Source organism: Lonchura striata, chromosome 3 (assembly GCF_050655825.1).
Source record: "Lonchura striata isolate lonStrDom1 chromosome 3, ASM5065582v1, whole genome shotgun sequence".
Lineage (NCBI taxonomy): Eukaryota > Metazoa > Chordata > Aves > Passeriformes > Estrildidae > Lonchura > Lonchura striata.
Genome location: NC_140705.1, coordinates 23,524,493 through 23,552,488, shown reverse-complemented (window position 1 = coordinate 23,552,488; position 27,996 = coordinate 23,524,493). Strand labels below are relative to the sequence as shown.

Below are 27,996 nucleotides of genomic sequence, written 5' to 3'. Positions count from 1 at the left end.
TGTGGCATACAGCCCATCTCCCTCCCCTGATAAATTTTTGCTGAGGCTGTCTGTTGTTAGAGAAGGTGCTGGCAGGATGAAGCACATAAAAGACCCCTCTCTGTGGTAAGCTGTCTGTGCTTTTTGTTGGTCTTCCTGTATTAACACTAAGGGCTACTCATAATGTTAAGCTTCAAGTAAACTTTAATGCTAATTGCTATCCCAGAACAAAATGTGATACCAGAAGGGATCTGGAGTGGAATGGGGCCTCTGAATGGAGGGAATGGAAGAGTGCTGCTGAAATCCCATAGACAGAAGAAAAGGTGCTGAGATGGAGAGAACACCTAAGCACCCTGAGGCAGGTGTCGTTCTGCAATATTTTTGTGCAAAGGTGTTCTCCTCATTGGGTGGGATTATGGAAAAGGAAGAGGAGACAAAATACTGTTTCTGAAATGCAGGTTCAGAGGCTTCAGGTTTAATAATCTAGTTAATGAAGGAAGAAGTCAGTTGTTATATTCCACCACAAAAAAGTGACCGTTGGGGATAAATTCTGTAAACTTTTATACACACACATATGCAGAGCAGTGAGAAGGACAGTGGTGTCAAAGTAACAGAAGGTTGTATTAAAAAGCTGAGGAGGTTGATGTACAGACTGATGTACAGCTTTCTGGGTTGACTGTGGGTTATTATACTGCAGTTCTGAGGTATCACTTCCTTGAAAATTATCTGGAATCATCAGTCAAATAGTAAAAGGCAGAGATACTGTTTTTAATAATAATTATGAAGTAATGTGACAGGCAGCCACACAAATGTAAGGCTTTTTCTATGAATTAAACATATATTGACATGGACTAAAGGCTGCAAAGAAAAAAGAGATGGGTTCCTGGGCAGTGATTTCACAGGAGATGGTGCTCAAGTTTAACAGGTCACTGCTGCCAAAAAGGCCTCTTCATTTCCAGTTTTGTGTTCCAGTCTGTTATTTTGTGAAGTAATTGTTGAGTTTTGCTCCATCTCTCCCAGTCCTCGATGACTGAGTCAACTCAGTAGCCTGGCAGAAGCATAACCAGGCAGAAAAATGTATCACTTTTTGCTGAATTCATTCAATCAGTCATTTGTTTAAATTATTTAAGTCAGGAGTCTTTGCAAAGCATCAGAACACAAAGGAAGAGATGGGATTGCATGACTGGGTGGGCTGCTGGGGAGAGTCTTTGTAGGCATCAGCAAAAAAAAGTGAGGTAACCTGAAGCTGTGCATTTTCTTTGATTTTTCATGAAACTTTGCCTGCAAGAAACCATTAGGTATGGCACTGACTGAAATTCTTGGTAAATTTGGAGAAATGTAAGCTATGGTTATGGTTGGTCAGTGGTATCTCAGGAATCTTCCAGATGCTGAGTCCAGCAGACACTGAAATAAGGTCCATGCCCACAGAAACCTACCTGTGGGCCTTGTGAGCTGACAATATCCACAATATTAGTGTGAGAAATTAGGTTCTAGCTACATGTAAAGATGGAGAGGCCAATAGAAACAAAGTGCAAGAATGAAGTTGTGGTGTACAGTGATTTGAGAGAGCATATGTTAGATTGTTTCTGCTCACCAGGAATAATCAAAGGGCAGTAGGTGGTGTTGAGAGTGCGTGGTTAAACTGCCTTGGGTTCTGCTCAATGTAGTGGTTTTGTGTTCTGTGTTTTGAGCTCTTAAAAGCTGATAGTTTTCATCTGAAGTAATGGAGGTTTTTCTTCGCAGTATCTCAGGAATCCTTGGTCTAACAAATCCAGATTAAGACCACTATCTGTTTTCTGCTACTGATACATCCCAAATTTTCCATCTTTATAATAAGCATGTAGATTGTAAAGTAGTTCATGAAGTCAGAGTGAAACCCTAAGGGATTTCAAAGTTATTTGAAGTGGCTTATTAGTCATGATTTGGTCTTTTCAGCTCACTGAAAATAATTAATGAGCATGAAAGTTTCTTGGGTCAGAGAAGGAATTTTTGTGTGTGTGTATATTTTCAGACTCTTTTCCTAATATTTATTGTCCTATGATGGCAGATGTCTGATACCTCTTACCACTATGAGCTTGTACAGAGGGGTCTGTTTTTACTTGCACATACCGAGAGACAAGTTTCTCAGACAACAACTCACTGAAGGACAGAGGCACAGAGGCACTTGCTCTTTCCAAGATACACCAGGATACACCAGATACACCAAAAATTACCTAAAACATGTACATGCTTTAAAACTTCCTGGTCTGAAAAACAGTTTGAAGCTAGGGAAGCTTTAGGATGAAAGTTCATACATAAATGCCCTGTCCTCACTCTCTCCTAGACTTCAGTTCATGCCCACTGTTCTAATTCTTTCTCTCCTGACCATGGCCATAGGCCAAGACAGGAGCATGAGCTGGCTGAAACTTGTTCAGGTCCAGTATGGGCAAGCTTGTGGACAGGAGTATCCATATTGTAGGCATCCTTCAGCTTATTCACACTAAAAAGAAGGAAAAGTAAGATACAACATCCCTCCCAGAACAGGGGGTCTTTGAGATCCTAGCTTTTATGGGGTGCACAGAGTATGGCTCAGAGTGTGATTTTGCAATAACTTATTTCAGTTGCTGAATCCCCCATTCTCAGTCACTTCCTTGACCCACACCTGGCATTCAGTGAGCTCTCTGCTGAGTCATGATGATAAATCATGAGAAAATTTAGCTCACTGCTGGCATTTTTGTTCTGAAACGGTAGTATTAGATCTGATCCTTAGAGATGATCCTTGCTTATGTATTGAAGAAGGGACTGAAAGATGGAGGGACAGTCCCACTCAAACCCACATGCCATACTCCCAGGGTTCAAATACAAGGAAGTGAAGCTATCCACAGCATGAGCCTCCGTTTGGAGAGAACGGATGTAATAAGGATTTATAAAATCAAGGCAGTGGGTAGAGTGAATAAAGATTGATGTTTTCCAAATGCTGCAGAACTAGAAGTAGGGACAGTCGTTGAAACTAGTAGGAAATTGATTTAGAAAAGATAAAAGGGAATATACTTTCTTAATGTAGCAGATATAGTGAGCTTGTGGAATTTACTGCTGGCAGAGGTTTTGGAAGCAAGGGGGTCAGCTCATTGGAAAGGAGACTTAACAGTTAAATGGACTGCGTATTCATAGGGAGATGTAAAAAGAATTTAGTAGTGATATGCTCCCTAGCTTCCCTAATACAATCATTGTGGCTGATGGAGGAGAGTAAAGGACATTTATATGCCTGGCTTGTTCTCTTTAAATAGTATCTCTTGTTATTAAAGCAAAGATACTGGGGATAACTGGAGGTTGGTCTAACCCACCAGGACATCCTTTATGTTCCTCTCAGGGCTCTGATTTTGTGTCCACAGGTATGTGAGGATAAATGCAATGTTGTAGGAGTTTGTATTTTAGTTTTTGAAGATGATACCTCAGGGTTCTCTTACTTCAGTGAGACCTGAAACATAGGTCACTAGCTTAAGGAAACGCACACTTTTAAGACAGTCCACATAGTATCAGTGCTTAGATAGGGACTTTTAGACTGAATATAGCTCTCCTGATGTTGCACTTTCCCCTGAGATACTTCTCAGGATCCTGAGATCCTTTGTCTGCATAGAACTTGATGAATACTCATGTCTCAGGAAAGATTTTGTAAGTTGTGATAGAATTTCCCCCAGGATATCAGTGTATTTTGGAAATATTATTTGAGAGTCATCTGTTGGAAAATATCTAGTGCAGCTGAAGGAGAGAGAGTGCCAGATTAGACAGATTACTAGGCATGAATCCCAGGCCTTATTTGTATGAGTATTCCTTCTGCCTTTAGATAATCACATTAACATCAGGAGTATTGCTTACAAATGTACTACTGAGAAAAAGTGGTGAACAGGCTTGAGCCCTAAAAGCAATGTTCTTGTTCCAGCACTTTCCTATTGAGATTCTGACCTTTTTCTCATCAGAGCTCATTAGAAGTTGGTACATCCACTAAGAAGGACAGCCTACTACTCAGCAACCTCAGGTAATGATTACCAACCCATCTTTTACATCTATCAGAAGTAACATTTTTAGCTGTTCACATGTTGTTTTTCTTCCATTTCCTAAGCTCTTCCCACACTTAGAGATACACAAGTACTGTGTTTTATGCTTGGTTGATTCTGAAGCCAGATCTTTTGTCTCCTCTGAGGGTTTTTTTGGTGCTCCTCCAGTGCAGATGAGCCAGGAACCTTCCACAAACATGTGCTAGAGGAGGTGGTGAGACTGGTATCTCATGGTGGTTGTCATCAGTCAGCGTGGGTTAGGATATGTCTTGCCAAGCCTTCCTGGAGAAGCACAGTTTAGTGAGACCTTAGGGATCTTGCCTAATAACAGCAGTTACCTAATTAAAAAAAAAACTGTCTCAATTTTTTTTGTGGTTGATGATACCCAAAGGAGTACCACTGTGAGTGCAGAGGGAAGATTATAAACATCAAACGATAGAAAGTGCTTATATGTCTACTGTTGGGTGCAATTACTCAAGCTTGGAAAAGATTAAGTAACTTTTATTTATACACCTAAAAGAAGAAGCCAAGTTAAAGTACTTATATAGATCATCGTTAAATGTGAAAGTGTGAGATAAACAATGCCAACAGCACTGCAACATAAAATCCAGATTTCAAGCCAAACATCCATGAAGGAAAAAGTATTCCATGGAAAATATCAAATTCTTGCAGTCTTTCTGACCACAGAATTACACTCATTATGGTAAAGCTATAATTGCAGCCTTGTGAATACAGTGCTGTAGACAATGGCCTGTCAGTGTTTTTCCACTATAAACCCTCATGTGAGGTTTGCAATTTTATGAAATACAATTATCTTTGGCTGGGATATTCAGCTATATTCTCATCCCAGAAATTGACCTTTTTTGTGTGCGTATTAGTTTTCTTTACCGAGTTGTTCAAAATTCATTGTTTGATAAGTGTTTGAGCCTTTATGATTTCTTGGCTGCTTGTGCCTTATCTGTACTGTGAGGATGTGTGGGGAGTTTGCTGTCACTGGTAATGCATCAATGCTTTGTAATATTTAGGGCTGTCAGGCTGTTGCAGAGTCCACACTTTGGACCAAACTGCCTACATTTGTAGTGATGTGGTTTGGGAAAGTCAGGACAGCAAGATTGTAGCAAATTAGCACTGACTAGCATAACCAGGCATGTACAGCAAAATGTGCTTTAGGGAATAGTAGAGTATATTATTACAGCTATGGAAGGAAAGAGAATTGGCTGGGCCAGCTAAATGGATAAAATTGTAAAGATTTGTCTGTCTTAAAGAAAAAGGAAATTCTGAATTGATGTTTCAAAAAAATCTTGTAAAACCTGTAGGATTAGGGAACCCCTGCAACATGCAAAAACCACTTGTGCAATTCTGATTTTGATTCTTTGTTTGGCTTAGCTAGGGGTTTTATCTGTGAGATAGTAGTAATAGAGACCCAAATCAGCCCAGTTCATTTTTTTCACAGATAACTCAAGGGGGAAAATACACTGCCAACACTGAATGCTGATTCCCAGATTGAAGTGTGTTTAGTTACAAATCCTAACTATATAACACCTGCATATGAACTCCTATATAAAATAGGACATCTCAAACAGCGTGTAATATCTTACTTAAAAATAATTATTTTGAGACAAATATTACATGCACTTAAGGGATCTCACCTGTAGTTGATACAGTTCAATAAACATGAATTAATTCAGTGTCAATCAATGCTCTGGAAGAAAACCTGAAATCCTTGTGTTACAGAGATCTCTGGTTGCTTCAGCAACTTGTTACATGTTGCGGGGAAAAACTGCTGAGTTCACATAGTTAAAATAAATACAAATCAAAGCAGTTTATTCCTTTATTGGCAGAGTGTAATTATACAGCAATCAGTGAACTATGGCAATGAGATCAGTAATACAAATAGGCAAACAATGCTAGAGATTAAACAGTCTTCTATTACTAATCCCAGAAACACACAGGCACATGTATGCATAGAGATGTATGCACCCCCTCAACTCATGGGCAGTATGGGTTACAAAAACACCTCCCTTCCCAAAGATTGCAGATTTCCCTGTCTATGTCTCCTGTGGGAGATGTGGATCCTCTATCTTTTTACAGATCCCTGCAGTTCCCTACAAGTCATGGGTTGAACCACACACCCGTGAGACAGTTGTTTCACTTCCAAGGTCTGTCTTGTTACGGGTTTTCACACTTCTTTTGTATTTTTTTTTTCAGTCTTGCTCTGGCTTTGTATCAATTTTTTTTGTAATTCCCCAGTAACTGTTTAATCTGGTTGATGATCATCTGTAACATGATCAATTTGGGCAGGCAGGTAGATGTGTTTCATCTGCAGACACACACAGATACTTAATTCACACACATCTTTATCTTCAGGGATGACATTGTCTATGCCGTTTGTCGAGGGTGTGCTGTGCATCCCTGCCACATCTATAGTGAGGGAGAGCCCTCCCTGGGAGATGTGTGGCTCACAGGAGCAGGGAGAGCAAGGGGCATGGCCTAGCTGCCTGCAGCCATGTGGCCAATGCATCCATGCAGCCACTGTTCAAACCAGAGTGACTTGTGTTCTGGATGCATCCCACTCAGTTGATGGTAATGATAAGTGGGCAAGCAAATCTATTTCCAGACTCCCTTCATGCTCCAAAATCCAAAAATAAAATTAACAGTTGCTTTACTAAATGTGTTTTGAATTCCTATTATGATTCTCAATAAAGGCATCATAAATAGGATGGAAACAGCAAATTGAATAATTGGAAAAACTGCAGAGAGACCATCTGGACCTGGAGATTTAATGGATTGTAAAGAATTTACATTTCACACTCCCACAGTTCACATTTTTTGAGGTGATAAAGACATTTGGATAATTTTATGTTTTGGATGTTTTACATAAAATGAAGAGCCATGATTGAAACTGGAACTGGAGTCAGGAAATAACCACATTGTGTACAATGTGGTAAAGTGCTAGCAAATACCCACGTGCTACATGATTAATTTAGTATAAATGCCAGTTGTGGATTTGATTTGTCAGCAGTTGGCTCAGGTTTTGTGATTACTGGCCAATAATTTAACTGATGATTTGATCTATAACAGAATCCTCAACTTTTGGGAATGAAAGAGAGTTGCAGTGATAGTGAAATGCATTAACTATACACAGAGCTCTAACTGCAAGAATGGATACTGATACGTTCTGGGGTCTTCATGCAGCTGACGAATAGCCTACAGTATGATTTATGGTGGATGAATAGCCTACAGTATGATTTATAGTGGTAAATCAGGACAGGGAATAGAACCAAGTGACTGCTATTGTTTCAATATGTCTTCATGCAGTTTTTGAATTGCAGATACGGAGGCAAAGAACACTCTGGGTTTGTCTATAAATACAGCTGCAAAGTATGGCACTGCTCGTGCCTTGGAGTCAATCTCTAATCTCTGCTCTTGGCATATCAGCACTGGACCGTAGGGAAGGGCCATCTGTCAGAGGTAATTGAAAATGGAGGCACTGACCATCTGTAGGTATTTAAAGTCTCCTGACATTTTTTGTGAGCTAAAGGATAATTCAGTGTTAGAATTTATATTGTGTCTACCTATTATCCTCTACATTTTTCAAGGTAATACAATAATTTTCGTCTGTTGTCTTTCATTTTTGTCGCCCATCTCTTTATGTCACACAAGCCTATTTTTCATCCCTCTCTGCAGTTCACTCTTGACAGAAGTGACCCCTTTAAATCTTTGTAAGTTTGAGAATTTTTCAGAAGATGTGCTGTGTAAATTACAAGTTACTGTTATCACTGGACCAAGCAGAAGCTTCTCTTAAAGCCTAAGATTTGACCAGGCTAAAATGGAATTCAGATCTGGTTTCTACTTTGCAAAAATCAATCGATGCTGTATTACATTGCTTTCCCATTGTCTCTATGGTGTAAATGATTTAGCAAATGGAAAGGCCAGCTCTATTCCAAAGAAAAGATGTATAAATATATAAAGGCGCCTGCAGACTCCCTGTATGTGCACAGCTATAGGTGTTAACAGGAAATAATAATGTGCACTGCTTGTTAAGAAATTAATAAAGATTTGTAATGCTTATTTTACATGTTGAACTGTTGAATTTTATTTAAACATTTATTAGGTGTGTCAGTGTGAAGGAAACCAGCTCTGTCAGATACACACACACACACAAAGAAAGAGTAAGTTTTCTTTCTTCCAGAAAACCAAAAACAAAAAACAAAACAAAACAAAAGTTGTTGGAATATTTATTTTATTTATCCTTCTAATCCAGCCATCCAAACACTGTACATAGCTCACATGAGGAGAAAGAAGAGATACAGAGAATTTTTAATAAAAATGCACTCCCAGCAGGATTTGAAGTATACTACTTTGAAATACAAAACCAGAATTTTATTATCAAAGCTAAGGAAATTTTCTGAACATATTCAAGGTACTGTTATGGTAAGTGAAAGAAGCCTGTGAAGTTGCTTGGAGTTCAATAGAATAAAAAGTAAAATCCATTTATATTTCAGCAGATGGTAGGTTTTCTGATCAGGATCTGCATGCACACAGAGTACAGAGAGGAGAGACTAAAGGTTCATTTTCTGCACAGTCTTGTGCTCTCTTTCTAGGCAGCGTTAGGCAGGGGAGCCCTGAGTGTGGGATGCAATATGGAGCACAGAGCAGCTGAGTGTGAAGGCTGTGTATTTGTGTCCCAGGGAGGCCAAGCAAGGAATATGCAAGGGTATTCCACCCTTTCCCCATAGTGTCCTCCTCTCCCATTTCAGCTTAATACTGCAGTGCCAGGAGAAGAGTGCAGCATATGGGAGTTGCAGAGTAGAGACTGCAGCGACTGCCTATGGCATTCTCATCCCTGACACGTTAGAGTAATGGGGATGTTAGCAGTCCTGGTCCCTGCTGTGTGCTGGGGCTGCAGTGCTCTGCACACCTGCATGAAGCAGCATGATTTGGACCAGAAGAGCTGTGATTATCTGCCTGTTTATTTTCAGAGTAGGAAGATGGCAGCTGGTTGTAGAGCTGGGATGAAGGTGACTTTGTCACCTCCCTGTTCTTGCCACCTCCAGAGCCTGCTTCTAAAGGCCTGAAATGAAACGAGTTGCCAAAAAATATCACTGAAAGATTGACTCTTTCTTAGGGTGGAAGTGTTCTTCTTAACCACCAGAGACTATAGACTAACTGGCTTTGGTTTCCAACTGGAAAAATATTTATTTGGATTTTAGTGGTATTTTTCTTCCCTCAGAAGCCTTTTGAGGCAGAAATAACTGCATTAATCCTGTGTTAGGATTAGTCTGACACAGACTAGCTACCAAATTCATCACCTGAGTGAGTTTCTGAGCTATTCTTGGGTACCATATTGCCTCACAGAAGCTTCTGCTGTCTATTGCATTCCGGCTGCTGTTTGCTGTCTCCAAGGAAAGGAAGGAATTGGCACTTTTTTAGGGGTTGGTTTGGAGGCTTTATAGAGGGAGTCAGTAAAATTGGTTCAGAGCCTTCAACCACAGACTCTATGAAAGGCTTGTATTTCCAGCATGGACATGGTGCTCCTGGTCAGATTCACACTTCTAATACTACAGTGAAGGAATGTACTTCTGCAGCTTCTAATGTTCTACCACTGTTATCTCTAAGTCACCATCATCTTCTGGGACTAGAATTTTCTAACCTTAGCCCAGTCTGTCAAAACTTCCTGTAATCTGAGTTCCCTTTTTATGCCTTGGCATAGAGCAACATCTTAGCTGCATTTGATAACAGTGGTTTTGAAAAATAAGGAAGCAAATTCTCACTCTTGTTTATGATTTCAGACTCTTTTTGAAAAAAGGATCAGTGCACTCACATTTAAATGTGACTTAGTGTTCTTCCTTCCTATTTTTGAACTTACTATGCATGTATATTATGGGTTACTAGCACAAAACAGTGTGCTTGTTATCTATTATACCATGATATATTTACTGAGAAAATTTCAATAAATAAACCACAGGCTTGAACCTCTGAACCCTTCTAAACCAGCTGATTCCCATGGTGGGTTCAGGAGTTTTTATGGATGGATACTGTGTTCTCATGAGAATTTTACTGAAGCTCGTAGACTCAAAACTGACTAGCAAGAGAATTTATGAGGTTACATGGGAACAATCACATCTTTCATTCCAACACCCTGTGAGTTTATAAAATGAACCCTTCCTTAAACTGTGTTAGAAGAATGTTAATGCAACTTTAATAAAATACCTCATATTTTCAATGATTTCTCTTCAGCCAGAAAAGCTGGATAATTTTACCAACTTTTCAGTTTTCAGTTATCCTAGATTAGAGAGTTGGTTAAAGGCTTTTGCTAAAAATTGTGAGAAAATAAAAGAAAGAAGGGGAGGAGGTCATAAATTACTAAATATCAAAGAACCCTTGTCAAGATGGATAATAGAAAGGGTGAATAGTGCCCACTATGCATTTGCTTGGCCTCTATTCTGTTTATCCTCTTGAATACTCTCTAAAATTTCTCTTGCGATTTTGTTTAAATTTAGAACAATGTTGAAGTTCTGTAGCCGCTCATTATCTCACTTGAAATTTAACTTATAATGTTATTTTGCATCACAATTGAGCTGGAAAATTGCCTAAGACAGGAACTGAGGTCTATGCTAGTGAACTACAGAGGAAGTGGTCTAAGCAAGACTCCGTTCTGGGGATATTCCAACATTTTATTACATTGTGTGTACTAATGAGTAGAGAAAAGGGCTGAGAGCCAGGAAGGGCAGAGTTTTAATCAAATGACTCATGATATGGCCTTCAGCAAAATACGTGACCTTGTAATTCAGTCATCTTAGCTGTGACAGTGGGTGAAAATAGGGGTTCAGTGTAGTGTTCAGGCAGAGATACAGATGTGCCTGCTTCAGCTGCATTCAGGATCTGCAGTTTTTTCCTCCTATGGAGTAGATACTATGGGAAGAAGAAGATCTCCTTTCACCTGCTCCAGAGAAGCTCAAATCCAATCTGACATATTTTTTTTCTTGAACAATAGCTTTTAAAACTGTCAGATGGAGGTCAGCTTTGTCTGATTCACCTGTGAGTGATCAAATTTTTTTGTTATGGTGGTGATGAGGTGCCAGGGAGACCAGGCACAAGGAGGATGAAGATGCACATTTTGAATGGTTGGTTCAAATTGGGTCCAGTGCAGTTTGCCCAACCAGACAGAGCTAGGAGTCTGTCTGGACTGCACACTGATGCCCAAAGGTTGTTCTTTAATTGGTACATGATGTGCATCAGATTTCCAAGTGGCACTGTAAATGTCAGCTTGGCCACCAACAGGCTGTGGTTATTTAAGATGTCACAGGCTTTGCTTTCAATCAAGGGTACATCTTTGGTACTTGGCTATCACTGTGCTATTTAAGAGCAGCCTGTTTCTTCTGCTGCTTCCTTCAGCTCTGTGTTAGTCCTTATGGCTGTCTTAGATCATGGTTCCAGAACTCCACTTGTGAAGCTTCAGGCTCTCAGCAGTGTGTAATAGCACTCAACTGTCCCCAAGATCCTGTCAGATAGAAGATGCCATACAGAAATATAAAGGAAACCTATTGTATGTCTGAATATTTCAGGCCATAAAAAAGGAAAAGGACTGACTCACTTTGCCAGATTTGGAACCATCCATTTTATTTCAGTGTCACATTATACATTACATTCTCACTGTCTTTCAGAAATGTGGGCAAGAAAACCTGGGGAGATTTTACTGCTTACCTAATGTGCTTTCATACCTTAAAGACCTGTTGCAATGGCAAAATACAAGGAGTTGAAGTATCCTTGGTTCTTAGCCTACATACTTAGCAGAACTGCATTTTTGTATGATTGTTCAAGCATAGGGAAAACATAACAAATATGTCCCATGTCTCTAATCTTTGCTATCTCAGGACAGGAAGGAATGGGCAAGGTAGATACTGTACTGCCTTTTGTAAATCAATTGATCTGTGTATTTTCACATGTTTATGCAGAACAGGTTGACTAAGCCTCTTGTGCTTCAGAGAGAAAGTATCCCTGAGCTAACATTTTACTGATCCCATGGAGATTAAAATAGGAGGAAACTGCATACAAACAGGACTACAAATCATTGAAGTTATTTAATAAGAGAAAGGCACTAGGTTGGCTCAAAACCAATCTGGAAAGGCTCTTAGTTGAGGTTATACAAATGACCACATCTGGCCTAATTTTTTTATATCTTATGTTGTTTTATGAATTTGTTTATCTTCTCTTTGATATTTCACATTCACTAGGTTTCTTGGTTTTCTGGTTTGGTTCATGTGAGCACAGCAGTTTGGAGTTGGATCATTATTCCTCAAGTTCTGCAGCAGTTAAGGAGCAAATGCAGAAACATTGTTTTATTCTTTAATAAGATGTTTATATTTTTCTCATGTTTATCATCCTGCAGCATAAGATGAACTAACGAAGAGGCTCATTTTATATCTCTGAATGACCATCAGTTTCTCATGAGACTAAACTGCAAATAATGCAACTGTTAGGAATGGGCCAACAACAGCTTTGGTATTTGCTGCCTCTGGCAAATAAAAAATGGTTCCCCTCATAATTGTTCCCCTCAGTCATATTGCTGGTTATCTGTATCCTTTTCCTGACAGCCACTGCCCAGCAGAGGGGGTGGCTACTGAGCCTGCCTGTCTACTAGAACTGCCCTACTTTGCTCTCTGAACAGTTATTTCAGGCTCTAGGAAACATCTATTGGCACAACCAGCTGGCTTGGTGCAGTGTTCTGGCTGACACTGGCATGTTTTTATTGCCTTGTTCAGGTCAGCATCCTGCCCCGCTTCCTGTTTGCCAGCTCTGGCTCTGCCAGCTCCTTACGCTTCTTCAACCAGTGCTGCAAAACACAGAGCTTACTAGTAATTGTTTAGACTTAGTTTTAAATGTAGGAAAACAGATTTGATCATTGTGACCTCGCCAGGAATTATGATTTCAACTTGTGCACACAAGTGCGCTTCACTATTTTAGATATTTTCTGGTAAGATGTTATTTGACCTTTGTACTATCTGTCAGTGATGAATCTCTGGCCTAATCCAGGACTGTGGTGCCCTATTCATCTAACCTGTTTATCTGCTAGCAAGAAGAGCACTGGCTGTTCCCTACCCATCCAGAAAGAAGAAAGAATGCCAAGGGCCTTCTCATTAGCAGAGTTCAGTCTGAGAGAAGGGATGATCTGAGCAGCATTTCAATTTGGAGGACTTCAAATAAAAATAAAAAGAGGAACGTCTAAAAGAACGTTTTCTAATTATGATTTCTATTGGTTTTTATTAGAGTTTGGATTAAAAGACTGAGAGAAGGAACCTCTTTTGGTTGAGGTATTGATGTTGTGGAATAGCACAGAAATGTTTTGGATATACTACTCAGCCATTTTCCTTCACAGCCAAAGAAAGAAAACCCAAGGGAACTGCTTCCTTCCCTATTGTGAAAAAGTACAGGCCTGCAACTCAAACATGTTTTTCCCATCTTCATTTAAATTGTGCATTATAGTTTAAACTTATTTCCATAGTGTGGAAAACAGTGGATAAATTTGAACTCTAGGTCATGAAAGATATACATATGAATATTTGCAGAAAATGCCCTCATTGGGTGCTGCTTCAGAGTATCATTTCCATTTTAAAATTCCACATCCTTAGGACAATTATGCTGAAGAAAGTTAATTTAATCAAATATAATCAAAGTACATAAAATGTTCTTTATATATTTAAAAAATATAGTCTGAGAAAATATCTTTCTAATGGCACTACCATTTTATTCATCTGTCTTTTCAGGCATGTTTTTGTTGGCATTTTCATCTATGTTTGGCCTCATTTTTAATGAACTTTTAACTGCTTAGTAGTGATCATCTGGGACACAGGAATCAAAGGCAGTTAAAGTTCCTCAGACCTAAGAAGAATAGACAGAATTACTGCTCAGCATTTTATACAGTAAGCTGTGGAACAAGGAGCTATAATTATCTCCTGTTAAAACAGCAAAATAAGAAGTATGCCAGTTTAGATTTGAAGTTGGCAGCTGTTCAGAAGGTTGAGACAATGAGAAATTATTGAAATTCACTGCCTTTTTTTCCCTTCATGCCTCTTCTATGTCACTTTTTTAGGTTGTGTATGGATGCTCAAAACTTAGTTGCTCTAGAAGCTCTGTATTCCATCCCCTCATTGTTAATAGTGGTAGCCTGAAGCCAATAAAGCTCAAAAATATTTCAGTTGTCATTTTTCTAGACACCAGGCAAAACACCATTCAGCCTAACAGAGCAGCTACATACAGGTGAAATAGATGGGAGGAAAAAGGAAGCCGTAGCATCCTCATTTTACAAATAGGGAATTAAAATAAATTAAAAATATGGCAAGTTTATGGCTCATTTTACTGACCTGAGCTGTATGCAAGTTAGATGTTTTGTAATGAACTAGCTGCTTAAGCTCCTTCCCTGGTGGAGACAGATAGCCCTCAATGATTTATCCCACCTCTGTTAAAAATCTGTAGTAGAATGGATAATATTTGTGATCCTGTGGTAAGGCTCTTGCTCTATCTCTCCACTGCTAAGGGAAGCGAAAAGTGACAGGTTTTGTCCCCAGTCCTCCCACTGCAGGGGGGACATCATGCAGGACTCAGCACTTAGACTTAGTAAACTTCATCTTACTGGACTCTTTCCATCCATCCAACCATTCCAGATCTCTCTGCAGAGCCCTCCTACTTTCCAACACATCAACACACGCTCTCAGCTCAGTGTCATCTGCAAATTTACTGATGAGAGACTCAATCCCCTCATCCATGTCATCAGTAAAAATATTGAACAGAACTGGTCCCAGCACAGACCCCTGAGGGACACCACTGGTGACAGGCCCCAGCTGGCTGCAGCACCGCTCACCACCACTCTCTGGGCCCGGCCATCCAGCCAGTTCCTAACCCAGCAAAAACTGCTCCTGTCCAAGCTGTGGGCTGACAGCTTTTCCAGGAGTGGGAGACAGTGTCAAAGGCCTTGCTGAAGTCCAAAATTGACAATATCCACAGCATTCCTGCATCCACCAGGCAGGTCACCTGATCATAAAAGGAGATCAGGCTGGTCAAACATGACCTACCTCTCCTAAACCCATGCTGGATGGGTCTGATACCCTTGTGATTCTGTGATTCTGTAAATATGAAACACAGGAGGTACCATCAGAATGTAAGGAAACACTTTTTTCTGTGAAGGCAACTAAGCACTGGTATAGATTGCCCAGAGTCTGGGGACTCTTCATCCTTGGAGGAATTCAAAAGCCAACTGGACACACTCCTGGACAGCCAGTTCTAGGTCACCCTGCTTGAGCAAGCAGGTTGAACCATACCATCTCCAGACGTCCCTCTGAACCTCAAAAACTCAGTGAATCTGTGAAATAGCAATATTAGGAAATATAAAATATTAAAATTACAAGGCTATTCGTGTTAAACTACTGAACCTGCCAGGAAGTTTAGCAATGTTTCTGAGAAAGAAGGAGGGCTGCTCTCTGTTCAAAGAGAGTTGTCAGCCATATTTTTTTCACATGACCAATACTACAGTGCTCTATGTAAACTATTCTTTTATGAGGATTGTCTTCTATGTGATTGGACTCTTCTTGAGGTGCAGATGGGTGAAATCATAGCTTCCATCCACCAATAACTCCTTTAAAATATCTCAGCATTGCAGAATACTCCAGAGCAAGCATGTTAGATGGCTAGGCACCTACCTCATGTTCAAAGAAAATTGCCTTGTTTTTACAACCATATTTTCTTGTTCAGCTTTGATGCATTTATACTCTTAGCTGAGCTCACAAACTTAGCTGTATCCAGACAACATGAATTTTATCCCAAGGAGAAAACAGAAACGTTTGGTGTGTCCATAACAGCTGTGGACTCCTCAGTTTACACCTCTCCCTGACTGCTGCTCTGTGCTTGTGCAGAGCAGGTCTGCACTGCAAACACCTCAATGAGCCATTACTGTGGTACTCCAGCCATCAGTGCAGCATTGCTGATTTGTCTTTCTTTTTACATGAGCTTTGCAACCTCAGTACATGTGTTTATCACAACTGTGTCTAAACCCCAAGTTTACTAGGGTGCCTCTTTGTTACACTGCAATCCATACAGCAGATTTCCCCAGGTGTGCATACAGCATGCCCTTGCTGCTGGCCAGGATTGGCATTCTGCAGGGAGTCTGCTTTGCAATTGAAAGAGTGTAATGCTGGCTTATCCAAAATAATTAGATAGGAAGACAAAAGATACTATTTACTGCTACTCATTAACAGCTTGAGCCCTGAAACCCTGCAGTTTTCCACTGTCCAGTGTGTAAGATTTTCCATTGCCAGTTAACCTTTAAATTTTATTCTTACCTAAACAGAAAGAGTCAGGACAATGAGGACACAATTCGCTTTTATCTTGGGCTTTTCCCCAGGATGGTGTTACCAAATAAAACAAATACCTTGTATACTAAGGCATAGAGATTTGGGTCTAGACAAAAAAAAAAAAAAACACACACACACACACACACAAAAAAAAACCCAATAAAAACAAACAAAAAACCAAAACAAAACCCAAAAAACACACAGACAAGATTTATAGGTGAAGCTGAAATTCTAAAAATTACCCTTTTTCTGTCCCCAAATTTGGAAGATCCAACAGAATTGAGCTGTATTAGTTTCAAGGCATTAGCTATATACAGATATATCTGCCTAGAAACACACACATATATATATCTATATAGAGACACGTACACACTTTATAAACTTGAGCAGCATCACATTTAACTCAAAGAGTGAGAACAGAAAGTGAGGGTCCCTTTCCCTTCACCTCCAGTGTGGATTCTCATGGCCTTCCTTGGCATGGAGTGGGCAGCCCGCACCAAACACCAGAGAAGTTTCCTTGAGAAACTCCTTCTGTAGTTGACACAAACACATTAAGGTTAGTTGGAAATGAAAATGTGAAATATATCCTTATTTAAAAGTGAAGTTTTGTCCTTCTGCATGTTCAAATTTTAAGATATAAAATATACCGGGCATTTATGAGATGGCAAGCTGATGACAGTCCAACAAGACAATGTGCAGACAGAGAGAGGAGAGGAAATAGAAAAATTGTGCGTTTGACTCCATGCTGAGTTCTAACATATTGTTTCATGCTTTAATCTTTCCTTGGTATCTCACTTGTTATTGTAACTTTGCCTAATTTTTCTCTCTCCTTTCTTTATGCTATTTCTTCATATAAATATGAAAAGCACAGCAGTAAGCATTAAAAACAGAGAGATCAGAATGACTTCAGTTAGCTTACAGCAGGGATGAATTTTCTCCCTTGTTGTAAGCACAGCCAAGGAGAGAGAAGATGCAAGTAATGGATTTCTTTAATCAGATGCAGACTTCTCACATTCGTGCAGTTTTAAAATCATCAAGGGCACACTATTTATTTGTCCATTCTTCCTTATTGTCCTTTGCTCTCACCATCAATGCTTCTGTTTTCTTGAGATATACTTTATGTCACATTGAAATGATTGAGAGATGGTTTTCTTGGTCCAATTCATTGACTAAGAAATGAATGTTAGTGGCATGCCTCTTATGGATTTACATGTTACTTTGGAAAGCAGACATGAAACTTTATAAAGATGGCCCAGTAGCATTACAAACCGACCTGGCAGCAGCAGTTTCCCAGCTTGAAACGAACAAGAGCCGTGAATGAGGCCCCGAAGTTTAATGTCCCCAGTAGGTAAGGGAGAGCGAGTGCCCTTTGTATGCAAGCCAGGAACTGGTTGCCTTGACAGTCAGTGGCAGTCAGATCAAAAGGCTGTTTGAAAACCATGGCTTTTAGAAGCAAACATGGGAAACAACATCTTTTTTTTCTAGCTCTGGAGTTGAGAGATAGAGGAAACAATACCTATTATATAGATAGAGAGTAATTTGAATTCTACATTTCTGCACCTGATCAAACAGGCTGCAGATGAAAGGCTGATGTATCATCAGGCTTCCTGTGTGATACAAACCTGATTAAAATTGTTGCACCTGAAACACCTGAAAGCATAAAGCTTAAAAGAAAACAGATCCCAGGAAGGAAAAGGGGCCAACACCAAAAGAGTCCTAATCCAGGGACTGTCATTCTGGCATGCATTCTCTGCATTCTTCAGAGAAAGAACAAGGGGAAGAGAGAAATTGTCTTTTCTCCAAATATACCTTGGATGGGGCTGCACAAAACCACTAAAGGCATACTTCCAACCTCACCTTTTCTTTACTATAATCTTATCCCACTACACTAGTACATAAACCCCATGTACCCTTCTCTTATTAGAAACCCCCTCTCAACCCAGGATGATTGTCTCCTACCTGCTAGTCTGAATTCCTAACATACTCCAACCTTCCTCCCTTGCACCAGCAGCTGGAATTCCATATCTTATCCCTCTCCACAGTAGCAGAGTAGAGAAAAAAGGTCTGTCAGCTGCTGGCCTACATGCAGGGGCTCAGAAAGCACACCAAAGTGGTACACTAAACCCTAGCATCCCATACCAGCCTTGGAGATTTTACAAACCTGACTGGACAGGGTCCTGGGAAACCTGCTATAGGTGGCCCTGCTAGATGACCTTGGGCTTGGGTCGGCCAGTTTTCTGAGTCCCTTCCCACCTCAATCACCTTACTGTGATTATGTAAGACCTGAGGTCCATAAGAGGCAAGAGGAATTATGAAACTTAACTGCCCTGTTGAGAGTCACGGAGGTACAATTTGAAAGGAATAACCAAGTGGCAAGCCTGGTTTTTAACCACTTGAGCACATTTGGTGCCTACATGAAGCCTCTCTGCAAACCTTGGTCAACTTTTCCTTTGAGAAAAAGCAGACAGGAGAAAAAATTACCTTCCCTGATGCACTTGGGAAAGCACAGTCCCCAGTGATTTCTTGCTCCTGGGCAGCAGGAGCAAGATGCACGGATCTATGGGTTGCAGCATAAGGAATTATGTGAACAGATGGAATGACGGGAAATGATGGGGACATGCATGGGGAAAGGTGAAAATCTGGAAGCAGAATTCCAGTTTAGTCAGCACATACAATCCTGACAGCTTTAGACAACAAAATGTAAGGCAATACTGCATCTCCAGGGCAGCATGGGAGTCAGGCTGCTGTCTGTGTTCATTAGGAAAATTAACTCTTAAACTTGCCTGCTATGAAAAATGTATCTATTGTAAAGTGAAAAGGAGCAATTAATTTTAGTAAAGAAGCTGGCAATTCTATTTAAGGGGTGGTATATTCATAATTCCATTATAATCTGCCCTAGGTAAAAGAAACAAAATTACTGCATTTTCACTGAGAATGTTGTCAAGACAACTTTTAGTGCAGCTATTTTGAGAAATAAAGTAATATAATGCAATTAAAAAAAAACATGCATGATTTAAAATACTTCTATGTTTTATCCACTTCCACAGCTCTGTCCACTTTATCAACCTTTCAGCTTTATGACAGTTTCAGTGTTGGCAGCCATTCTGATTTTGTGTTAGCAGCAATGTGAAATACAGTGTGATCCTCTGATAGTTTCTGTCACCACTGGAGAGGGCTATACTCTTTATTTGCAGTGACCAAAGACTGGTGGAAACCCATGGCATGGCCAGCATCCACTGGGCTGGGCTGGTACACCACAGGCTATTCAGCAGGTCAGCTTTGCAAAGTTAGTCTTACAGGGCCTGCCTCCTGGTTTATTTTGTTGTTGCTTTTAGTTTTATTTTGATTTTTAAACTATTATGTTGGAGAGAGCGTTTGAACACTAGAAAATTGTTCTTTGACTGGAGCCATCAGAACAGTGAAGGGAAATGCTTATCCTGATGTCCTGGGGACTTTGAAGGGGCTTGGAATGACATCTATGTGATTCAGGGGGCTATGAACACATCTGATGGGAATAGTGTAGGATAAGAATATTTGAGACAGTAAAACATTGTGGCTATATTAGCCTGGATTAAACACAACCGTTTAAGAATGCATACTAATAGACTGGAATGGAAGCCTCACCCTACTTGCTGGCAGCATTACCAGCCCTGAAAGCTCTGTTGTGAGGAGCTGAAAATAACTGGCAGCCTGGCTCAAAGACTCATTGCTGTTAGGTCTAGTCTTTTAATTTTGGTCTCATGTTTTTTCTTGCTCAGTCTAACCACTGTCCTGCTGACACAAGTACAAGACAAGGAATAAACTATGGCAATGGAAAGTGCTGCCGAGCTGTATAACTGCTTCACACAAGAGACTGAGCTGATAACACTGTTTTAATAAATAAAAATAGTCTCCCTAATCCCATTACTTCTCTGTCCTTAACAAAGTATATCAGATTATTTAAACAAAGGGAGAGATGTTCTTTGTGTTTCATAGCCTGGAGACAAATATAGTGGGAAAAAGAAGAGCTCACCATCACTGACAGAGAAAAAGGGAAATCAAATTACAAGGGAAAAAGGTGATCAAATGCCAGTTGTATAATGTGAGTTTCCCCAGACAGCTGTAGGCTAAAATTCAGTTGTAATGTGAGACTGTGTCTATTGGATGAATACACTGCTTTTCCATAAAAATGCTGGGAAGTGGTGCATATGACCTGACCCTATATTACTTGGCTGTGGAAAGCTCAAGTGAGTTTATGGCATGCCGAGCTGCACACTGCAGTCATGCCAGCAGGTCTGCTCTTGGGTCTAGCAGATTCAGGCAGAGATTTCCCTTTGCAACCCAGGAATATCTGCCTTAATGATTATTAGAAGCTTTCTCTTCCTTATTTTACCACCTCATGCTATCTGGCTTTTGATCTCTTCCAAATTGGAATATCCTCTTGATCCATTGCAGTTCCTCTGAAATCAATGAAGTCAATGTAGTATAAGTGGTGGTGAGATTGTACTAGAGATTGAAGAAATGCAGTAAAGAATAAAGAAATAAAGAGCCAGTCCAAGAAACAGCATGTAATTCAGGATAAAATAAAAACAAACAAACAAAAAATCAAAACAAAAAAACCCTAAAAAACAAAAAACAAAACAAAACAAACCCCAAACAACCCAAAAACAAAACCAGGGCAAAACATGGCTATAAAAAGAGTACCTCAAAGTAATGAGTGGTAAAAGACAGAGGAAAGTGCCACGATAAAGTAACAGAAGTAGCAAACATACAAGAAAACAACACATGAGATATATTATATGGCTAAGAGAGCAGTGTTCTATAAAGCACAAGGAAGGGAAAAAAAAAGAGGGAAGACAGCATGAAACAAGGATGATAGAAACAGGACAACTGGACAGAGAAATAAAGTTGAAAGCTGAGAATATAGAGTGCTTTTCCATAAAAAAGAATCCATAAGCACAGAGAAATGTAATGAAACTTTGTGCTGAATTCATCCTGTTCAGACTCATTTTCCCAGAAGCAGTGATTACTCCAGCAACCAGAAATGGGAGAGCTCTCAAGGTCATCTCATCTGACTGCCTGCAGAGCAAAGCTTCTCAGAGCCAATAGTCTTTTATTTGATTCCCCCAGCTTTTAATAACAACTAAATATAAACCAAGCTGTTGGCAATATGAGTTATGTTCTCTGTGAGCAGTAAAAGCATGTGCTTGATCTTGATGATGAGAGGTACATTGTGGAGGTAAGGGAAGTTGCAGGTTGCAGTGAGTATGTTAGCAAGGACAAAAGTTAGAATAATGGCTTGTTTTGAGAGAGGCGATGCTGGTTATTTGTCCTTCCACAATTCACTCAAGAAGAGAGGCCCCAAGGAGCTCTGCAAAGCTCTGCTCTCATAGAGCACAGTCTGTAATGTGAGACTAGACCAATTCCTCCTTCTTCAGTTCTTTGGTTCTCATTGACCATGGGCTGCACAGATAGCTGCATATGGTATGCTGTTGAATACACACAAAGATGCCTTGGACATTCTGGCTCTGCTGCAGGTATTTCATTACAGAAGTTTGAGAAACACTATTATAATGTAATAAAATACAGCCCTGCTTTCATCATGCATCACTCTATGGAGAGTTAAACAACAGGAATGCTTAGGAGATCATTAGCACCACAGAGCAAGTGATCTTGCCTGAGAGGAGAAATGAAACTTGTAACAGTCCAGTGACTTTAATGCAAGTTTGTTGAAAACCAGATAGGAGTAATTTACTCTGAACCCAATGGGAATGTGTCACAGCTGATCCCTGCACAGAGCCCACAGCCCCAGCTGTTTCACTGTGCCAAGTTTTCAGTGTGAATAATGATGTTAAGCTTCAAGGTTTGTTTTTTATCATCCTCAACATGCATCACTGACTACCTCAAAATGCATTTTAGAAGTTTCTGAAGTAGGTTAGAAATAGATCTGCCCATGCCTTAGATTTTTCCTCCTAAAAGTAGGCATATAATTGCGTTTTCTGGGCTTCCCGTTTGCTTGAGCAATAGAAATTTCTGGATCAGAGTATGGCACTTAGCCATGTAGTTCACTAGATGCAGCACATCCAGCATTGCCTAACAAGACTGATCTTTTGTATGGGAACATTGCTAAATATAACTCCACTTCTGTTGGTCTCCACAGGATAAAACAAGTAGCTCCATATCAAGTAGCTGGATATCAAGAAAACAAGGGGGCAGAGAAAGCAGACCAAACAAGAGGGCAGATTTCTCCCCAGGCCCATCCTCAAAAGGAGGGGGTGGGATACTCCATGAGAGGATCCCAAGACACACAAGCCAAACCACACACACACGCCTGCTTTCACAGCTCAGTTTTTGGCAATGCCTGAGAGGCTGGCACCCCACATCAACCTCTGCGCCCCAGGCCAGGGGCAGAGGACTGTAGGGGTGACTCCTCTGCCCAGGCGGCCTGCAACCCTTCCCCATGGGCTGCAGGTGCTCAGGCATCTCTGATGCCCCAGTGGAGGCAGAGGGACAGAAGGACAGAGGGACAGAGGGACAGAGGGACAGAGGGACAGAGGGACAGGGCCCAGCATCCACCTGGCTCAAGGCAGTCAACCTCCACCACGGGTGTCTTGCCTGAGCTGCTCAGGCTGGGCTTTCCATACAGACATATAGTCAATACAATGAATCAGGCTGGGCTCTCCTTACAGCCTGCAGATGTATAATCAATATAATGGATCAGGCTAGGCTCTGTTTCATCTTGTCCTGGAATCGATGTCTAAAATTGTTCAGATGAAGGAAACACTGGACATGCATTTGTTTCCCAAGTGATAGCATAGAGAAGTAAAAGGGTCTGGACTCCTCTGTCTGCTATAAGGCAGTCCAGATCTGCTCTAGCTGTATATATCATGGATGTCTCAAGTTATCTGAGACAAGTGTGATGCCAAATGCTTTGTCTGCACAGCTATAGTTTGGGGACCTGCTGATCACCACCCACAGATTTAAACCAAACATCCTTTCTCTAGCTGGGACAGCCAAGAATTGAGCAAAGGAATGCAGAGGGCTTGGCATAGGATCCAAAGGCAAAACAGCCCACACCAGTGATCCCTCAAAAATGAGATGAGAAAGTCTTTTTTTTCTGGAGGAGGTGGAAGTCAAAGCACAGGGAGCTCTCTTCTCTCTGTTTTTGCAGCAAAGTATGGGGGCATGGGGGGAAATATTTTGTTCTGTGAGATTGGCCCATTTGGTCAGAGTATGGTGCTAATAATGACAAGGTTGTGGGTTCAGTTCCTGTGTGGGCCATCCTCTTAAGAGTTGGACTTGATGATTCTTGTGAATCCTTTCCAACTCGGAATGTTCTGGTTAGTCAATACATGGAACCTGGGGCCCAGCTCAATAGGCTCTGCATGGGTAAACCACTTGTGAAACTCCCAGTGTGCATGGATACTTTGCTTTCTGAGGGTGCGCAGTAAGCATCACTGGGTTTGCCTTGCCCTAGTCCTCAAGCCCCTTTGATCTGGCTCAGATTGCAGCTCCGTGACCCCCACACCACACACCCTGAGACCACTTCCAATTTGTTATCAGACCAGAGAGAATCTCAAATATAGAAATTAGTCTATGGTGCATTAATGGAGTTTCCTACATAAAGCATGGTGCATTAAGGCTTGTTACTGTCACTGGTTTTTTAAAAGCCGCTAAACTGAAGCTCAGAACTCCTGCACATATTTTCAGTAGAAAATCATAAATATCCTCCATCATTTTGGCAGTCCTCTTCCTTTTCTGCCCTCCCATGAAATTCTGTTTTCTAAACTGATTTTTTTGGTTTCTGCTGTGAACCTGTCTTGCTGCTGTCACTGGTTTTGTTTGTTTGACCATCCCACAGAAAAAGGAGCAGGTACAATCTTTTCTTCCTCCCTGCACACAGTATTTATGCTGTGTTGGAGGAGAAGCATCACATCCTCTTACAGCACCCCTCAGGACTGAGGGCTCCTTGGAAGGCAGGTCTCCGACTCAGGTTCTATGGGCCTGGTGAGTGCAGACGAGCTCAGCTCTGTCTCGCAGACCTTTTCGGGCCTGTCCTGATTTGGGGACATACTGCACATCACCTGGGAACGATCTGTCCTGGGCTGGGCACATCGAACCCGCCGCCGCTTTCCCTCACCCTTGGCGGACCCTGCTCAGGGAGCCCCCGGCCCCTGCTCCGCGCCGGGGGTCACGGGGCAGCACTGACTGAAATGCCGGGATCGCTCCCTGCTCCTTCCCTTCGCGGTGAGGACGGCCCGGCGCTGGGATCTGCTGCTTCGCCGCCAGATGGTGGTAGCTGCAAGCGCTGGGCTGGGGCTGCCTTCGAGCGCCGCTGCCCCTCGCTCCCGAGCCGGCCTGCCCCTTCCCTTCCCTTCCCTTCCCTTCCCTTCCCTTCCCTTCCCTTCCCTTCCCTTCCCTTCCCTTCCCTTCCCTTCCCTTCCCTTCCCTTCCCTTCCCTTCCCTTCCCTTCCCTTCCCTTCCCTTCCCTTCCCTTCCCGCCGTGCCCCAGCCGTACCCCATCCCTACGGGAACCCGCAAATACCGGCAGCACACTCTGTTCTCATTAGTGCTTAATTGTCTTCCTCCCTGCCTTCTTTACGTTTTGGTGTTACAGTGCCTGCCCTGCATCGTCGGACTTGCCCTCCCTATTGAGCCCATTCCCAGTGCTGCCAACTCTCCCTGCTGCGAGAGCTCCAGGGGCCGCTCCCCGCCGAGTTCCCCACGCGCCGCTGTCACGCCGCGCAGGGAAGCCGGGATGGCGGCAGAGGCTGCGCCTGGGGCTTGTTTGGGAAAAGCAGGATTATCTGCAAAGGGCAGGTGGCAAGAGTCCGTCACAGCCCGGGCTCCCCAGCGCTCTGGCACAGGACTCCTGAGGGAACATCTGTCCTGCAGAAAGCGCCTTGGGTACCTTAGAGTGGCCATGTCACAAAAGCTGTGCATGCAGGGCAGCTCGGGTTTGGAGCTTCATTACAAACCACACAGAAAGATCTGGGATTGACTTCTTCGCTGCCATGAAAACCCGCGTGTCCTTTCTGTGTTTGCAGCTTGACGTGGGAAAACACTAGATAAGGGAAAGGAAAAGCTACAGTCCTCGTGCCCAGGAACCCATGCATTATTCCCTCTGTGCTGGCGTGCTTGCTGTGGGTGTGTGAGGCCAGAGTGCCAGGGCAGGAGCCAGGAGGGGCACAGCCACAGCCCCGGAGCGTGCGTGGCAGCGGCGTGTGCGTGCTGCTGGACAGTAACTGCCCCTGACAGCTCTAGCCCCCTGGCTTACAAACTGTCATAGCTCTCTGGTCTTCCTGTGTAGCTCAATGTCAGAACTTCTTCCAGCATAGGAATTAGGTGTGAAATGTTTCAAAAAGCTGAGCTAGCCCATGTCACAGCAAGGGTACTGGGGATGTTAAGTAGGATAAGATGGGGCATTCAGTCCCAGGCTTCTGTTTCCAACAGACGCTGAGCTTGCAGGGATGAAGTGTCACCCACTGGTGACTGTGGCTTGCCAAGAAGACAGGTGAGTTTGAGTTAATTTGAGTTCATTTTCAGGGAAAAATGTAGCCAGTACCCCAGAGCTCCAGTTTGGTGAGTGAGGACAGCAGAAGTAAAGAAGGCAAAATACACAGAGGACAGAGCCTCACAGGACTGTGGTAGCCAAGTGCCTTGGGAGTGGATATGAGCACGGGGAGGCTCGTGTCAGACAATGTGTAAGACAGCATCCACACTGCATGTGTCAGCTGGGCCCAGATTCTGGGGTTTAATCCAAGATGCTGGCTGAGCTGCTGCTGTTGTGAACAAATTACATTTTAACAAACACTGGACAAGCCTCTTGGCTCATACTTGCCTCTTCACCAAGATCTCTGCTGTTTTTCTGAAGCTGCTCCTTGGCTCTGTTCCTGTGCAAACTCAACAGAGTCATTGAGGTGGCAGGTGGTGTAAGAGGAGCTCTTGGATCCAGAACACAGAAGGATATGAGGCTTGGCAGAGTGCTAGGGTCTTACAACTCTGCCTCTCACAACCACCTCAGACAGCACAAATATGCAAACTCCAGCTGCCCTGGCAGGCCAGCTTGTCTGCAGGGCTAAAGAGGATGTTGAAACTCCCCAAAATGAACCCTATGAGCCTGAACATCCAAGGTATGGGCTATTGCTAGCATGAAGTACTGGTATACTGTATGACTGAAGAACTGTGTGCTGTAGGGTGCTCTTCATGACAGGAATCACTTCTCTTTTCAATTAAAGCCTGCATTCTTTCCTTCAGCCTTAAGTCTCATGTTTCTAATGCATTTTATAATCAAATTGTCAAAATTCTTCCAGGCAGAAGTTAGTAATATCAGCCAGCCAGTTTGGTTACAGCAAAACTGACCCCACCTGGGTGGCAGGACTTATTCCAAGCACTTAAGACACATCAGTGCTGGATGATAAAGGTACACTCAGGAACATTGTTAGAAACTGATAATCAGTGAACAAAACACAGTATTTTCTTACATGAGGAAATAAACCAGATATTCTGCACATGACTTAGCTACTCTCTGCTTCAGCCCTTTGGTTTAGTTAAATATTTGTAACCTTGTTTTTATAGCCAATCTTCCTAGGCATATAACTGGGTTTGGCTCAAGTAGCCAAACTTCATTACATGGAAAGCAAATCTGAGATATGTGCAGCCATAAAATGGATTCACTGAAGACATCCAGTTAAAAACAAAGACTGATCCAAACCACAACCAATCCCACATTGATCCTTGAGTCCAAATTTTCTCAGAGTTTGAGGCTGAGGGAGGGAAAGATGCAGGCTACACACATGGCTGATAGTGCAACCTAAGTTTTGGACTGCCCAATGAATCTTGCCTTCTCAATCCTGGGATTATTTATAATTTATATATATTTATTATTATTTATTACTTTTGCCCAATTAGCAAATATTTAAGCCACACTTTGCTTGCCAGGTGTGTGTTGAAGGCTGGGTTTTCTTCAAAGTTTCAGCCAAAACAGTTCATGTTTCTGAGAGCACCTTTTCTTCTTAATCTTATCATAGCCAGATTGAAGACAAACAAGAACCCATTTTCCCCTCCCAGTACTCTGGAAATCCTTGAAAAGCAGTGGTGCTTTTTTTCTTATTGGAAGAGGGACTTGGAACTGGACAAAATTCAACCTTAGTGTTGAGATGGACTTTTTATACTCTCAGTGAAAATTTGGCCAATTCATAGAGCTTTGGATAAAAACCAAGCCAGCTGCAGCTCACATGTGCTTGCCAGAGGCCAGCTAGAGATTGCAGGCTTTGTTCTCTGGTGAGTTCATGAGCATGGGACGTGCTCCAGGGCCTGGAGTGGGACTTCCCGAGAACTTGCAATTCCTAACTGCTTCAGGACAAAGCAGCTTTAAATCCAGATACTTGAAAGTACAGATTTTTAGGTTTTTTTGTTTGTTTGTTTGTTTGTTTGTTTTTAACTGTTTGTTTCCAATCTACATGAAGGACATCAGCTGAACTACATTCAGAGGAGGTGAGACATGCAAGAGGAGATAATTTGGAAAAGTAGACTTGGAACAGCCATAAGGAATCCTGGAAAAGAACTGGAGGAACCTGAAGTGTGTGAACACTGAGGTGGAAATCGGGGGATGGAGAGGAGAGTAAACCACAACAAAACATGGAGGCAACTAGGAA

The 27,996-nt window shown here is 41.8% G+C and overlaps 1 long non-coding RNA gene across 1 annotated transcript; it reads left to right on the top strand.

The window, feature by feature from the left end:
* Positions 1-22: 22 nt before the first annotated feature.
* On the top strand, positions 23-27,938 carry LOC146767813 (uncharacterized). Its single transcript, XR_014953606.1, has 3 exons — positions 23-105; positions 3,899-3,994; positions 27,808-27,938. It is a non-coding gene; the product is annotated as an uncharacterized LOC146767813 (long non-coding RNA).
* Positions 27,939-27,996: the final 58 nt, after the last annotated feature.